This window comes from Monodon monoceros, unplaced genomic scaffold (assembly GCF_005190385.1).
Source record: "Monodon monoceros isolate NGI ecotype Baffin Bay Population unplaced genomic scaffold, NGI_Narwhal_1 Super_Scaffold_5, whole genome shotgun sequence".
Classification (NCBI taxonomy): Eukaryota; Metazoa; Chordata; class Mammalia; order Artiodactyla; family Monodontidae; genus Monodon; species Monodon monoceros.
In genome coordinates this window covers 87,608,353-87,623,035 of record NW_021703782.1, presented here as the reverse complement: position 1 = coordinate 87,623,035, position 14,683 = coordinate 87,608,353, and the positions used below count along the sequence as shown (strand labels likewise).

Here is a 14,683-nt window from a genome sequence, read left to right as displayed (position 1 = left end):
CTCTTTAAATACCAGTGGTCCTGCTCTAGATTCACATTTAGGCAAAACATTTCTCACCCTCTTCAAGGGCATGGTTCTGGCTGAAGATACCCACTTACATCACTGGGCAGAATACTTGGCATCTGGATCTGCAGCATCAGCATTCAGATTTATGGTGACTTCACTGCGGTGGCCAAGGACAATGGGTGGGGACTTGCTTTATATTTATATAACTACGGAACCAATCCTGGTAATTTTCCAAAAACAAAAGGAATCGGTTCCAGAAATTCTGAGAGCTTTCTCAGCCTCCCCAAACTAGAAGCTGCCAGCAACCTCCCAATGGCAGTTCCAGCAAAGAAAAAAGAGACTCTGTCTTTCCTAGGTACCGGCATCATGCCTGCCTCACAGAGAGTCTGTATTCTGAACACATACCCTAAACCAGATGTTTTCCTTTATATCAAATAAATTGAAAAGAATGGTTGAAGCTTTTCTGATGATTGCATTGCCTCCTTCTCTGCTTGCAAATGGTAACTAGTGTAGAGGGGAAAATCTGTCATCGGCAACCGAGTTCTGTCAAGTGTTTTTAAGGACTTTCTTAGAGAAAGGTAGCACTACCCCAAGGAGCGACTTTTAGCTTTCGACAGCATTTCTATTAGCTAAGTCATCAATGCTCCAAGGTCCTGCATAAGAAGTGAAAAATGGAGTTTGCAGGGATGCATGTATGTCTACATGATTCTTTGAACTTAAACTCAAATTTCTTTGAACTTAGTAATATGACAAAAATTTACAGTATTGGCTGCTAATATTAAAATATAAATATATGTATATATGTGCATTAAAGATAGTTGGAGAACATGATGTGTTAAAAGGGATGAATGAAAAGCCAGTTTGTTCTACGGGTGGGATAGTCCAATGGAAGGATATACAATCAGTTTACTGAGAGGAAAACATGCCTAATAATGGGTGGAAACTGCTGAGAGAAGGAGCTCCCCAAGGATGGCACATAGTCAGAGAAACCAGAGGGAAAGGAATTTGTGATTCCTGGAGCAGAAGTGTGGGAGTCAAATGATCTATGGGGTGTAGATTATTTGAATCTGGGTTAGGGTGTACACAAAGGCACTTGTCTGAGAGAAGCAGAAATAATGCAATTTACGATGAGGGAGCCTGTGAACCAGTGACACAGGAAGTGACTCAGAGGGTAGCGGGGATGAGTCATGTCAAGCTGTGGTTCCAGAACTGAGGGGAGAGCTTGAAAGTACTAATGAAGCACTTCACACTTAGGGCAGTGGGTGGGTAATGGGAGTCCTCATTGAGCGCATCGCTGCAGTGTGAGAAATAACCTATTGAAAAGCCCAGTCTCCTGTTCCAGCAAACAAAATAGTCTAGTTCTTCCAAAGACCTCACAACTGACACCTTTTTTTTTTTTTTTCAAAATCAGGAAAATGTAAGAAACATCTGTCTTTTATAGTTTGCAGTTTTTGATGTCTGCCTTCATAAAAAACGAAAGTGAAGTTCCAAAATTAAGTACATAACGTACAGTGTGCAGCAAATAACGCAACACATTTCCTTAGAAATGTGTTTATCCTTAGACATGTGTGGTCCACCCCTGTTGTGCTGGATGCTGAGTGAGTAAGGCGGAGGGCAGGGAAATAGTGTCAAGAGGCGTGTTAATAGAGGTCAGGGGCAGCCCTAGGCACCGGACCATCTGCCTTCACATCCAGCTCTGTACTTTCATCCACTGGAAATCTAGGGCAGGGCCACCTGGAGTTTAATTATTTAAATTGGCTGACCTATGCAGGCTCCAAACCCCCATATGATTTCTCAGATCTCTGCTAGTTTTATCTAAGATGCATAGAGATTAAGAATATAGGCTGTGGTCCTGGGCTGGGCCCAAATTCTGACTCTGCCCCTTAGCAGCTGTGAGACCTTGGGGCAGTTAAGCAACCTTTCTATGCCTCAGTGTCTTCAGTTGTGAAATGGGAATAATGACAGTACCTACCCCATTTTAGGGTTTTTGTGAGTCTAGAGTTATTCATGAGGACACACTAAGTCCTTATTAGTTATTATTATTATACTGAAGAGAAGCAGTATAGTTCAGGGGTTCAAGCAAGGAGTCAGAGCCAGACTGTTCAGATCTGAATCCTGGCTGTGTGGCCTTAGGCAAGTTCGTCACTTTCTCTGTTGCTTGTTTTCTCATTTGTAAAACAAGGCTAATAAGTATACCTGCTTCACAGGAGCTGAGCAAGAATTTCATGAATTAATATGTTTAAAGTTCCTACAACAGTGCCTGGTGTATCATACATAAATGTTTGGCACTATTATGATTTTATGTATTTATGTATTTATTTATTTATCTCCAGCTAGCTCTGGGCCTGGCCCATCCTAGGTATTCATTAAGAGGCTATTGAAAACATGAATGAATGAGTACATGTAGTCTAATTCAATGGCCTGCAGTATGGATATTGGCTGTCTGTAACATTCCAAATTTGCCAAATGCACTTGGACTTGTCTGCATCACACACACCTTTAGATGGAATATAAACATTGTCTCCAGCTTCCTCTCCAATTCAGCCCTGTGGTGCTCAGTGCTAAAAGGGAGAGGCTGTTTGACATGGGGCCATGACAGCCTCGGGGAGCATCTCTCCGTTTCTCCATCGGTACACTAGGGAATCATTATAACATCCCCAAAGTCCGGAAATCCAAGGACACAAATTAATTATAGACACAAGTCAAATTACTCTCCATCCCTTTCTCCGTGAATATTTCTGGTGGAGAGCAGTCCCCACTGTCATTTGCTGGGGAAGTGGGCAGTCCCCAAGGGCAGCCAAGCTCCCCATTAAGCCAGAGCCCATCTATCTGCTGCCTGGGTGGCAGCGGCAGTTCCACCCCTTCATAAACATCAAGACAGGAAATAATGGAATGTTTAGTCTGAGTAATACATTAAGGAAATCAATTAGGCCCACATGCAACTTTCTAAGATTTTAATTACAGTACTTAGGGTACCACACTAGAGCAGTTTGTCAGGAACATAATTTGTTAATGAATAACAACTGACACAGTGAATTAGTTGGGATTGTAATTAGCTTTTGCTAGCCAGCCATTGGAACCCTGATCAAAAGCCAGTGAGCAAAAGAGGGAGAAATCAGCTGTAAATGATAACCTCGACAGCTCTGTCTGGGGTGTCTCCCTGATGCTGGCGTACCCAGAGGGGCCTGGCTAAGCCCATGGGCAGATTTTAACTCAAGTGAGGTCAAGGAGCAGCATCTGCCTCACCTACGAGCTTGTTAGAAATGCAGACTCTTGGGGCCCCACCCCAGACCTATCCAACCTGCATTTTAAGACACCCAGGTGACCTATGAGCGTATATATATTTTTAATACATTATTTATTTATTTATTTTTGGCTTCATTGGGTCTTTGTTGCTGTGCGCAGGCTTCCTCTAGTTGCTGCGAGCAGGGGCTAATCTTGGTTGCGGTGCTTGGGCTTCTCGTTGCGGTGGCTTCTCTTGTTGCGGAGCACGGGCTCTAGGTGCATGGGCTCAGTAGTTGTGGCACGCGGGCTCTAGAGCACAGGCTCAGTAGTTGTGGCACACGGGCTTAGTTGCTCCACAGCACGTGGGATCTTCCCGGACCAGGGCTCAAACCCATGTCCCCTGCATTGGCAGGCGGTTCTTAACCACTGCGCCACCAGGGAAGTCCTTGTGAGCATACTGAAGTTTGAGAAGCACTGTCAGAGTACAAAGAGCACAGGTTCAAAATCAAACAGATCTTACTGTAACTCCTGACACTAACGCACTCACTAGAGATGTATCCTTGGGCAATTGCTAAGTCCCTTTGAGCCTTTGTGTCCTTATCTGTAAGTTGGACCTACTAATACCTGTACTGCAGGGTCCTTGTACTGACTAGCAATAGCATGTGTGTGTGCCTAGCACATAGCAGGTGAACAATGAATGAGGGCGTGGGAGAAACTCAGCAAGGTTTCCTGAGGCCTGGGCCTGAATACACATTGTCCTCTGACCTGGGTCACTTATGTGAGTCACACCTTCATCTCTCCAATCTTCCCATTCCACAATGGGGAAGGACTAGGAGAAAAGAGATAAAATATTACAAATAAGTTAAAAGAATAGAGAAAATATTTTAAAGATAAAATAATGAAAATAGTAAAATTAGCCAAGGAGTATGCTAGACTTAGATTAAATTGGTTTTGTTTTTCTGAGGTGGCCAAATGACCAAATAAGAAAACGTGGATTGGTAATATGAAGCACCTGGGAGAGTGAAGAGCCCAGATTGTTCTCTGTCTTCCCACGGGAGGGAGAATCCTGAGGAAGGAGGTAGCCATGAACAATCCTCCCAAGATGGGGTTCATGCAGCAATTTGGCGAGCTGAGATCCATAGTTGAGGATCAGTGTTTTAGGAAACACCTTTGACACACTATACACAATGGATATGCTCTTGATAGAGCATGCAAACTTAAAAATATGTACGTCAAAGCAATTTCCTCGTTAGAAAATTTCCCTCTAAGCTTCCTCACCCGGCTCAAGAGAGTGTTAGAAGGAGCCCTTACCTAATCTGATTATTAGACCATGTGCTCAAACTCAAGGATTACCTCTGTGTTACGGCTCATACAGAAGATGGCAATATTCTTACAGCACATTGTGGGTAGACTGAAGGGGTTCCAGGGGCACCTATGTGGGACAAGGTGAAAAAAAATCATTTCTTTTTACATCATGGAATTACAAGAAAAATTTTAAATTGAGAAAGATATTGGATATTAGGTTTGCATAAAAACATCCAAATTGAGCATTGTCAGTTTTCAAAATGAGAAAATAAATGAGTTTGCTTCTAGAAATGTAACTTTTTAATATCAAGTTTGATGCTTGAAATGGCTGAACTCAATTCCTGATCAAAAGTCTTTAATAACGATCTCTTCAAATTTTGGTTATTCACCATCAATGAGAAACTTTGCATGAGGAGGTCATAAAAAGTTATTTAACCATTGTTTTACAACTGTCTCAAAATTTGTAGTACTTGAAATTATATTTAGGGACTATAGCAGCCCATCCTTTTATTGACAAACTTAATATTGAAATTTCTTGTGATAACGCAAATGTTTTTAAATATAATAGAACTTTTTCACATCTAGTACTTCCAAATATTAATGTGCAAAACTCTCACACATCACGAGAGCAGTCATCATTGACAGGACACATCAATTACAAATGGGCAGAAGTTCCAAATGTATGGGAAGGCCACCACCAGGAGCTCAACCTTCCTGGTCTACCTTCTCTCAACATAGACACATGGCACCCTGGGCTATGCACCATGCTCCTTGGGCACCAGGAATACAAACTCCCCCAGAAGCTCCATGGGCCACTTGTCCAGGATGGGCAGTCTGGGCTCCATGCTTAGTTGCTGGCATGACTATCCACGTCGAAGGGCTCCTGCTTAGCTCTGCTCAGAATGTTGAGGCTGACCATTTATGCTCAGTGGTGCTCAGTGCACTTCTGCCTGTAGGGACTGTGGGATGTACAGACAGGTCCTGCTTATCTGGAACCCCCCTCTGTAGAGCCCCAAATAAGGCTGCTCATGACCAGAGTTGACCTGTCTGGGGTTTCCTGCAGCCCCCAAAGGCTTGGGGGTTTAAGGCCTTGTGGCACATCTGGAACCCATTCATGGCACCGCAGCTTGGCCCACTGGGAAGCTCTGGATTACTCAGGGGCAGGGACCAAGCCATCCTCTTTCTCTTTTACTTCTTGAATCTATGCATGATAGGCTCTCCTGCACCTTCCTCTTTTACTTCCTACTCCAAGGATTGGTTGAATGATTGGGGTCTTTCTCTACTGTGTTGGAGGAGACTTGGCCATCTCCAGTTGGATTTAATTTCTCCCCAATGACAGCCTGACCTTGTCTACTGTTCTCGTCCCACAAGAAGATGCCTGGAATACTCAGCACTAGGTTTGGGATCAAATGTGGTTCTTTTAGTGCTTTGACTAGCTCCACTTCCTCTGGTAGTTGTGGTTCACTGTGGTTTTTCTTTGCACGGCAGTGATTAACATCCTACCCTTGGGTTTGGGGAATAGAAGAGGCAGAGATTCATGAGTGGGAAGCAAGGGGCTTCAGGCCTCACCTGCATTCTTTGTTCTCTTACAAGGGCTTTGCTTTGGAGCATCAAGCACTTAGATAGCTATAAATAAATTCTATAGTTTCTTACCAATTTGGTCACTGAAAATTAAACAGGATGTTGTATTGGAAGTTTCAATTGATGCAATACCATACAATGTAAAGGAGAGTCTAGGCCATGTGCAGAAATTACAGAGAAGTTGGAAAACACAGCTCACCAAACCCCCAGCCATATCAAGGATATAATGAAGGATATAACTCTTCAAATTAGAAGAGTGGAAAGTTAGAGAAATTTATGAGGATTTCCCTGGAGAGTTGTGGCTGTGCAGTGAGTCCTCCTACCCCATCCAAGGAAAAGGGTTGAAGGGAGCTTCCCCCTCATCTTGTCAAGGGAGAGGAGTTTCATTGGGACCAGAGAGCAGTTAGGGAAACACACAGGCCTGTTGTCTGGTCCCACACCACTGTGCCCACCCAGGATGTCAGAGGATGAAACCTGGGCTATTAGCTGATGTAGCAGCAAAGCAAAGGAGAACTGCTCCTGCTTGGGGATTGGTCTTCACTCCTAGATCTTGGGCAAAGACAAGATGGTTTATCTGGCAACTCTGGGTGGGGTTATCTGGTGTGCTGTCCAATAGAGTCACCAAGGTGAGAGAAGTGCCCTTCAGTAGAGGCTAAGTCGAAGTCGTGCTTCTGGATTCCTAGAGGTAGAGGAGAGAGTGAGCAATGGCAGACCAGAGGGCTTTTGCCTGGGTCAAGGGCATGGCCCGTGAGAGCTCATCAGTGAACTGCCCCAGAAAACAACTTTAATATCAGTCCATCTCCAGGGCCTAACCTGCTTATGATAGGCAGGTAAAACATTCCTGCCACTCTTACTTTTTTTCCTACCCCCTATCCCCACCTGATCTTTCCCTACCCCAACCTTGAGGGGATCAGAAACTGCCGTTGACGAGCTGGGGGAGGGGAGTCTTGGCAGGGGGAGGAGCTACCACACTCCTTCCCCTTCCTCCAGTCCCCGCCCTCCCTGGGAAGTAGGGGAAAGTCTTTCCTTCAAATGAGGAGGCAGCTTTGATTAGTATTACAGGAGGCTGGTCTTTGTAATCACAGGGTTTATACTGTGTTTGCAGCTCAAAGTGGTTGTCAAACTTTTGATCAGAAATTGATCCAAATATCACGAGATTGCCTGAGTTTTTAGCCCACTGAATACAATTTGAAGGGAAACAGAAATAAAGTTGCCATCGGATAACATTCCATGAGTGGATTGAAGGCGTATCATACATAAATGTTTGGCACTATTATGATTTTATATATTTATGTGTTTATTTACTTGTCTCCAGCTAGCCCTGGACCTGGCCCATCCAAGATGCCACTTACCATTCCTTATAGCATGATTCCGGGCAGGGAGCTCTGTAGGGATCAAGAGTGCATTGGAGCAAATCTAGCGTGAACCTTCAATGTAGAGTCACAGAATGTCAGGCTTGGAAGGAAGCTTGAAGTCATCTATTCTAAATGACCTCCTGCTATTTTGAGCCCCTCTGCCATACCCCTGCCCAGTGCTCATCCCACCTGTGTTTGAACGTCTGCAGAAATAAGAGGATGTGCATCCTCTCAAGACAGTCCATCCCATTTTGTAACAGCACTTCTCATTTTGTTGTTTCTTTTGCTGCACAGAAGTTTTATAGTGTGATGTAGTCCCACCTGTTTATTTTTGCTTTTGTTGCCTTTGCTTTTGGAGTCAAATCCAAAAAATCACTGCCAAGACAAATGTCAAGGACCTTCTCCCCTATGCTTTCTTTAGGAGTTTTATGGTTTCAGGTCTTATGTTTTAAGTCTGTAATCCATTTCAAGTTGATTTTTGTGAGTGGTGTAAGATAGGGGTCCAATTTCAGTCTTCTTCACGTGATTATCCAGTCTTCCTAGCACCATTTGTTGACAGGATTATCCTTTCCCCATTGAGTATTCTTGGCTTCCTTGTCAAATATTAGTTGATCATATATGCAAAGGTTTATTTCTGGGCTGTTGGATCTGTTCCATTGGTCTGTGTATCTATTTTTATGCCTGTACCATACTACTTTAATTACTATACCTTTGTGATATAGTTTGAAATCAGTAAGTGTGATGTGGACGTTTAGGAGACATTGATTATGGAGGCCTGATGTTCTGAGCCTTGGATCATGGGTATTTACTCAGGTCTCTGGGAAATTTCCCTGGGTCCCCAAACCTCTGCTCCCATATTGGTGCTCACCTCACACTGTATGGGGATTTTTCTATATGCCTGTGAGCACCTTGAGGGCAGGGATCATCTTGTTCATTGTTAAATTCACCAAGCTCAGTATTTGAAGAGAAACGGGTACCAATAAATTATTTCCCTTTCCCATCACTGCCTAATCTGTAGCCTTTGCTGGACCCACTTCCAGCTGTTCCCATTCAGTCTTATCAGGAGAGCTCTGGTCCTTTGAATAGATCGATTATCCTTTCTTTGCTGCAAGCTTCATTCCTAGGTTTGTCTCTCCAGTTCTAAAAACACTTTGATGTTTTTAAACTGTACTGAAAAGAGGAAGAAAATGACTTTCTAAGGTCAGGTATTTGGGCTTTGGGTCAACTGGGAAAGAAACAGATGAGTTCTGATATATCATATGAAACTCTGTCCATAAAAATCAAACGTCCTATTTCTGATATTTCTGCCTCATTCAATGACATTGTTTTCTTTGGAAAAATAGAATATTTATTATTCAGACTCTGGGCAGAGGAGTGAAATGGCCTGGATCTACAGATAAGGGGCAATTTACTGCTGGCCAGCTGCCGCCCTTGCCATCTAACAAATATAGGTTTAAATGAAAGCATCATAGGCCCACTGCTACCTCTGTTCCAGAAGAGAACTATTTATTTTGAGCCACAGTTTTTCCTCTCTTTAATGCCGTTTTTGAAAAATGATGTGTACTTTCGTCTCACTATGTGCTTCTCCTGTCCCTCCTACCCAGCCTCTCTGCCTTAGGAAATAAACCACTCATTAGGTGGTTCTCTTGACCCCGGGTTTTCCCTCCATCCTTTTCAATTCAACCCTCACACCACATATTTCCCAAAGTTCAGCTCTGGCCTCCAGGTCAAGAGCTCTCATGGCTCACCAAACAAGGGCCAAACACTTGAGCATGGCCTTGTAGGCCCTCTGCCTTTTGTTCCTTCCTGTTGTGTTCTTTCTGCTCCAGCCAGTTTCACCAGCAGCTGCTTTGAGAACGTACCCTCCTTTTCTAGAGCACCCCGTTTCTTCCCTTTGAACGTGTCTTCTCTCTAGTTCCGCACGCTCTGCTTTCCTCATCTTCCGAAGCCCAGACTGGCATTACCTTTTCCTTGAAGATTTCCCCGGTCTCTCTTGCTGAAAGTGGGATGTCTCTCTTCACAGGGTTGTTGAAAGGATTGAACAAGATTATGCACAGAAGTAGAATGGCGGTTGCCAGGGGCCGAGGGGAAGGGAAAACGGGCAGTTTTTCCTAATGCGCAAAAAGTTTCAGTTATGCAAGGTGAATAACTTGTAGAGATCTGCTGTACAACCTTGTGCCCGTAGTCAACAATACTGTTGTACACCTGAAGATTTGTTAAAAGGGTAGATCTCACATTAAGTGTTGTTACCACAATAAAATGAAAAGATTATGCACATGGATATGCAAAGTAAAATGCTTAGCAAATACTAGACACACAGTATTTTTTTTTCCTTTCTACACTTTTAAATTCTTTGAATTCCAAGAGTATTTATTTCTTCTAGGGCAGCAAAGTTATTCTTCTTTACCTTGTATCATAGTTATGTGGGTGTATATCTTAATTGTTATATATCACAGTGAGAGAAAAAAAGGCACAGATTTTGATGTCTGACATCTATTTGTTTTTTTTTTTCTTTTTCTTTCCCTTTTGCGGTACGTGGGCCTCTCACTGCTGTGTCCTCTCCCGTTGCAGAGCGCAGGCTCCGGACACGCAGGCTCAGCGGCCATGGCTCACGGGCCCAGCCGCTCCGCGGCATGTGGGATCCTCCCGGATTGGGCACGAACCCGTGTCCCCCGCATCAGCAGGTGGACTCTCAACCACTGCGCCACCAGGGGAGCCCCTGACATCTGTTTTTGAGAGCTACCTCCAAAGCTCAGTAGCTGCGTGGTCTTGAATAAGTTGCTCAGTTTCTTTAAGACTCAGTTTTATTATCTGTTAGAAAAAGAAAAAAAAAGAAAAATAACAACTATCTCTCTGGTCCTGTGGATGGATTAAATGTGACAATACACGTAAAAATGGTGACAGATAACATGGCAGCAGCTCAGAGTCTTACTGTGGTTTCTTTTCTTCTTTGAGGGCAATGACCACAATGTCTACATGTTTATAACCCTAAGGCACAGAGCATGTAGCCTTGTGCATAGTCACGGCTCAGTAAATGCTTCCTGAATGAATGAATGAATAAGTGAGTGAAAGGAACGAAGGAAAGAAGGGAGGAGGAAAGAGAAAAGATATGAAAGGGTTAGCTTACTTATATCTTCTTTGTAATACAAAAGTTACGATGGTTTCAACTCAAAGACAAGTATCTCCGAAGAGAGTAGGGATATTTCCTCTTTGTCCTAATCCTGTGCAACATTTTTAGTGACAGCAGCAATCTTTATATTTGGAAGGGAGAGCTGTTTAAAGTTTCCTAACTTTTGGAAGCCAATAGTTGATATACCAGCAGTGCCACGTCTGTTAAAGAAAAAAAGTATTCTGACATTTGTTAAAATGGTAAGGAAGACTTTATTCAAGGCTTGTACAGTAAGGGTGAACTCTATTGCAATAGAGGAGAAAGATCGAGCTCAACTTTGAATCCAAGAACAAATGGGGATTGATAGCCAAGGAGCAGAATGAAGGGGTCAGTGGGTAAAAAATTACTAAGAAGAGACATCAAGGGTAGGGGAACTCTTGCTAAACTGACCTATTAGGATTCTTGCTAAAGGAAGGCCAAGAACTTAGACATCAAAGGTGGGGAATGGGGAACTTTATCAGATACCAAGGGTGGGGATATCTGAGTGATCAGATATCAAGGGTGGGGGGATTCTCGGTAAACTGACTTAGCAGGATTCTTACTAAGACTGGGTAGGCAGACTGAAGACAGGATGGGGGCCAAGATCAAGGCCTAGTTGAGAGCAGGGCTCTGAGGAGCCTGGCTAAGGTTGACCACTATGCCATCATCAAGATCCCCCTCACCACTGAGTCAGCCGTGAAGAAAATAGAAGACAACAACACAATGGTGTTCATTGTGGATGTCAAGGCCAACAAGCACCAAATTAAACAGGCTGTGAAGAAGCCCTATGATATTGACCTGGCTAAGGTCAACACCCTGATCAGGCCTGATGGAGAGAAGAAGGAATATGTTCGACTGGCTCCTGACTATGACGCTTTGGATGTTGCCAACAAAATTGGGATCATCTAAACTGAGTCCAGCTGGCCAATTCTAAATATAAAAGGTTTTGCTAAAAAAAAAAAAAAAAAAAAAAAAAAAAAGGAAGCCTGGGGAAAGCCGTCTGCCCTACTCCCACTGAGGAAAGCAGGAGTGGGGCAGGTGTGCTGCCCTAGAAGTCATGAAAGTTTGGCAAAATGTTATAAACATTCCTGTCTCTGGGTTTTCATTTGTGAGAGGGACATGACACCACTTTTCATCCCAACTATCTTAGTGGGTATGTTAGTTGCCTGTGGCTACTGTAACAAATTGCCACAAACATGCTGATTAAAAACAACAGAAATGTACTCTCTCACAGTTCTGTAGGTCTGAAGTCTGAAATTTGTGTCACTGGGGCAAAATCAAAGTCAGTAGGGCCACACTCCTTCTGAAGGCCCTAGGGGAGAATCTGTTCCCTGGCTCTTCCAGTATCTGCTGCCTGCTGGCATTCCTGTGCTTGTGGCCACATTATTCCAATCTCTGCCTCCATCTTCACATGGCCTTGTCTTCTTTGGTCTGTTTCTAATCTTTCTCTGCTTCCCTCTTATATGAATACATACTGTATTAGTCTGCTTGGGCTGCCATACAAAATATCATAGGCTGTGTGGCTTAAACAACAGAAATGTATGTCTCATAGTTTTGGAGGCTGGAAAGTGCAAAATTAAGGTGATGGCCAATTTTGTTCCTGGTTAGAGTTCTCTTTCTGGCCTGCAGACAGCCACCTTCTCTCTGTGTCATCACATTTTTGGGGGGTAGGGAGAGAAAGCTCTTCCTCTTTTATAAGGCCACCAGTCCTCTCAGATTAGGGCCCCACCCTCATGACCTCATTTAACCTTAATTACCTCTTAAAAGTCCTGTCTCCAAATATAGTCACATTGGAGGCTGGGGCTTCAACATATGAATTTTAGGGGTATACAATTCAGTCCATAGTACATGTGATTGCATTTAGGATAATCCAAGAAGATCTACCCGTCTCAAGATACTTAGCCTAATCACATCCATAGAAACCCTTTTTCTAAATAAGGCAGTATTTACAGGTACCAGGGTCAAGGACCTTGTGTCTTTGGGTGGCCACTATTCAGCCTACCACTGGTCAGCCAAATGGGTCATAAGAGCCTGGATTTATAAAAGGCTTGGAGGTCCTTCAAGGTTTTAATGGAATCCAGAGCATTATAGATTTATTCACAATAAAATAATCCTCAAGATTATTTCAAAGTTTGATCATTCTAGAGTTTTGTTGCATTGAAGTTTGTGGTGTACATAGTGACTGGGAATTTTCACTTGGCCTTTAGTCCTTTCCACTTGGAAGTTTAATAAGTAATAAAATTTAACAGAATCATCGTTTTCCTCCCACCAGACTTATTCATCTCCTATCCCTCCACAGTCAGCCAATGGCAATGCATCCATCCAACAGCTCAAGCCAAAAGCCTAGGAGATCTCCATTCCTCTCTTTTCCCCGTCTTTTGAATCCAATTGTGATTTTTAGCAAACAGTGTGGCATGGGACCCACCAGTCAGAACAGAGTCAGGCAGTAGAGCTGTCCAAGGGGGTCTCTACCATGCCAGGCATTGATATTTTAGTTTTTGGTTTTAGGGGAAGTCTGAGGGTGTTAGGGTGTTGAAGTGAGGCACCACTTGGGGGCTTTTGGCAGTGACTGTTTACCAACTAGTATAGAATATTTCAATATTTTGGTCACTGGGTGGGCTCTCTAGGGACTTAGCAGTGAAACAGCAGCCCTTCCCGTATCCAGATTATCAAGTCCGGTTGCCTCTACATCCAAAACATGTCTTAAATCCAGCTACTTCTGTCCACCTCAATGGCTTCTACTCTAGAACTGGGCACCATCTTCTCTTTTTCTTCTTTTTTTTTTTTTTGTGCTCTACACTTCACTCCATATTATATAAAACCCCAACACAATAATCCTTTGCAATTGTTTCCAGACTCAGATGGGCCAGAGGGTGGGAGGAGGGAGGAGAGCAGCAAAGCTGGGAAGCCGGTGATCAAGGGGCAGCTCGGGATGCAGTGCGCGGGCACCATCTTCTCTTGCCTGAACTTCTGCAGTAGGCCTCTAGGGTTTCCCTGCTCCCAAACTTGCACCCCCTATAGTCCATTCTCCAAACAATAGCCAGAATGATCTTTTAAGAATATAAATTATATCATGTAATTCTGCTGAAAGTGAATTCCCTTGTACGTAGCACACTATGCAAACTTCTTATCCTGACCTAGGAGGACCTCATTGTTCAGCCTTTGCCCCTCTCCTCTAACCTTATCTCCTCTACTCTCTTTCGCTCTCCCAGTAGCCTTCTTCCCATATCTTTTTTTCCTCCCCTCATGACCTTGGCACTGGCGATTCTTTCATGAATGCTATTCCTGCCTAGATCTTTGCATGGCTGTCTCTTCATTCAGGGTCCAAGTCAAGAGTCAGCTGTCACCCTTCTCCACTTGTTATAATAAAATTAGATTTGTGCAATGCCTTTTGTTTATTCACTCAAACTTTTATTGAGTTTTATCACTATGACCTTGGCACTCTGCTAGGTACCAAGGATACATGAACGAATAAGACCAAGTTGTTTTCCTCAAGGGCCTCAGTTGAGTAAAAAAGCCAGAAAAATAATTTCAAAGACCTCAAGTTATTTACGGTACAATGCAAAAATGAGCTGTAATGGAAGTCTTGCAGGAGCACAGAGAAGGACGTAACTATTAATAACTGTGCCTGGGGGAATCAAGGAAGGTTTTAGAGAGTAACTGACTTTACCTGGATAATTACAGTGGAGAATCCTTATTTTAGAGTGAATGAAACTGAACTAAATTATATTGTTCAATTTAAGACCTAAGATTAATCTGTGTTTGGTAAATATTTAAACAGGAGGTATTCCTGATTCTCATACACAATTTTAGTGGGCATTAAGTATAAGCAGAGTAGATTTCTTTACTCTTTTGGTCCATAAGTGGGAAAAGTGCTTCTTGTTTAGCTGACTTTAAACAAAGATTGATGGAGCAAGTAATATTAGGAGTGGAGACCTTTGAATTGATGGAGCTCTAGCTTTTCCAGTTGAAATGAGGTGAGTGGAAAGTCATGGTCACACAGCTGACCTGTTTTTTTATCTCTGAAATAAACTTGATCAAGTGGATCCCTTAACCCCTGGGT

At 43.2% G+C, this 14,683-nt stretch overlaps 1 pseudogene; it reads left to right on the top strand.

Moving 5' to 3' along the window:
- The window catches only part of LOC114884475, a 46,430-nt pseudogene extending 34,833 nt beyond the window's left edge, over nucleotides 1-11,597 (top strand).
- The last annotated feature ends 3,086 nt before the right edge of the window (nucleotides 11,598-14,683 follow it).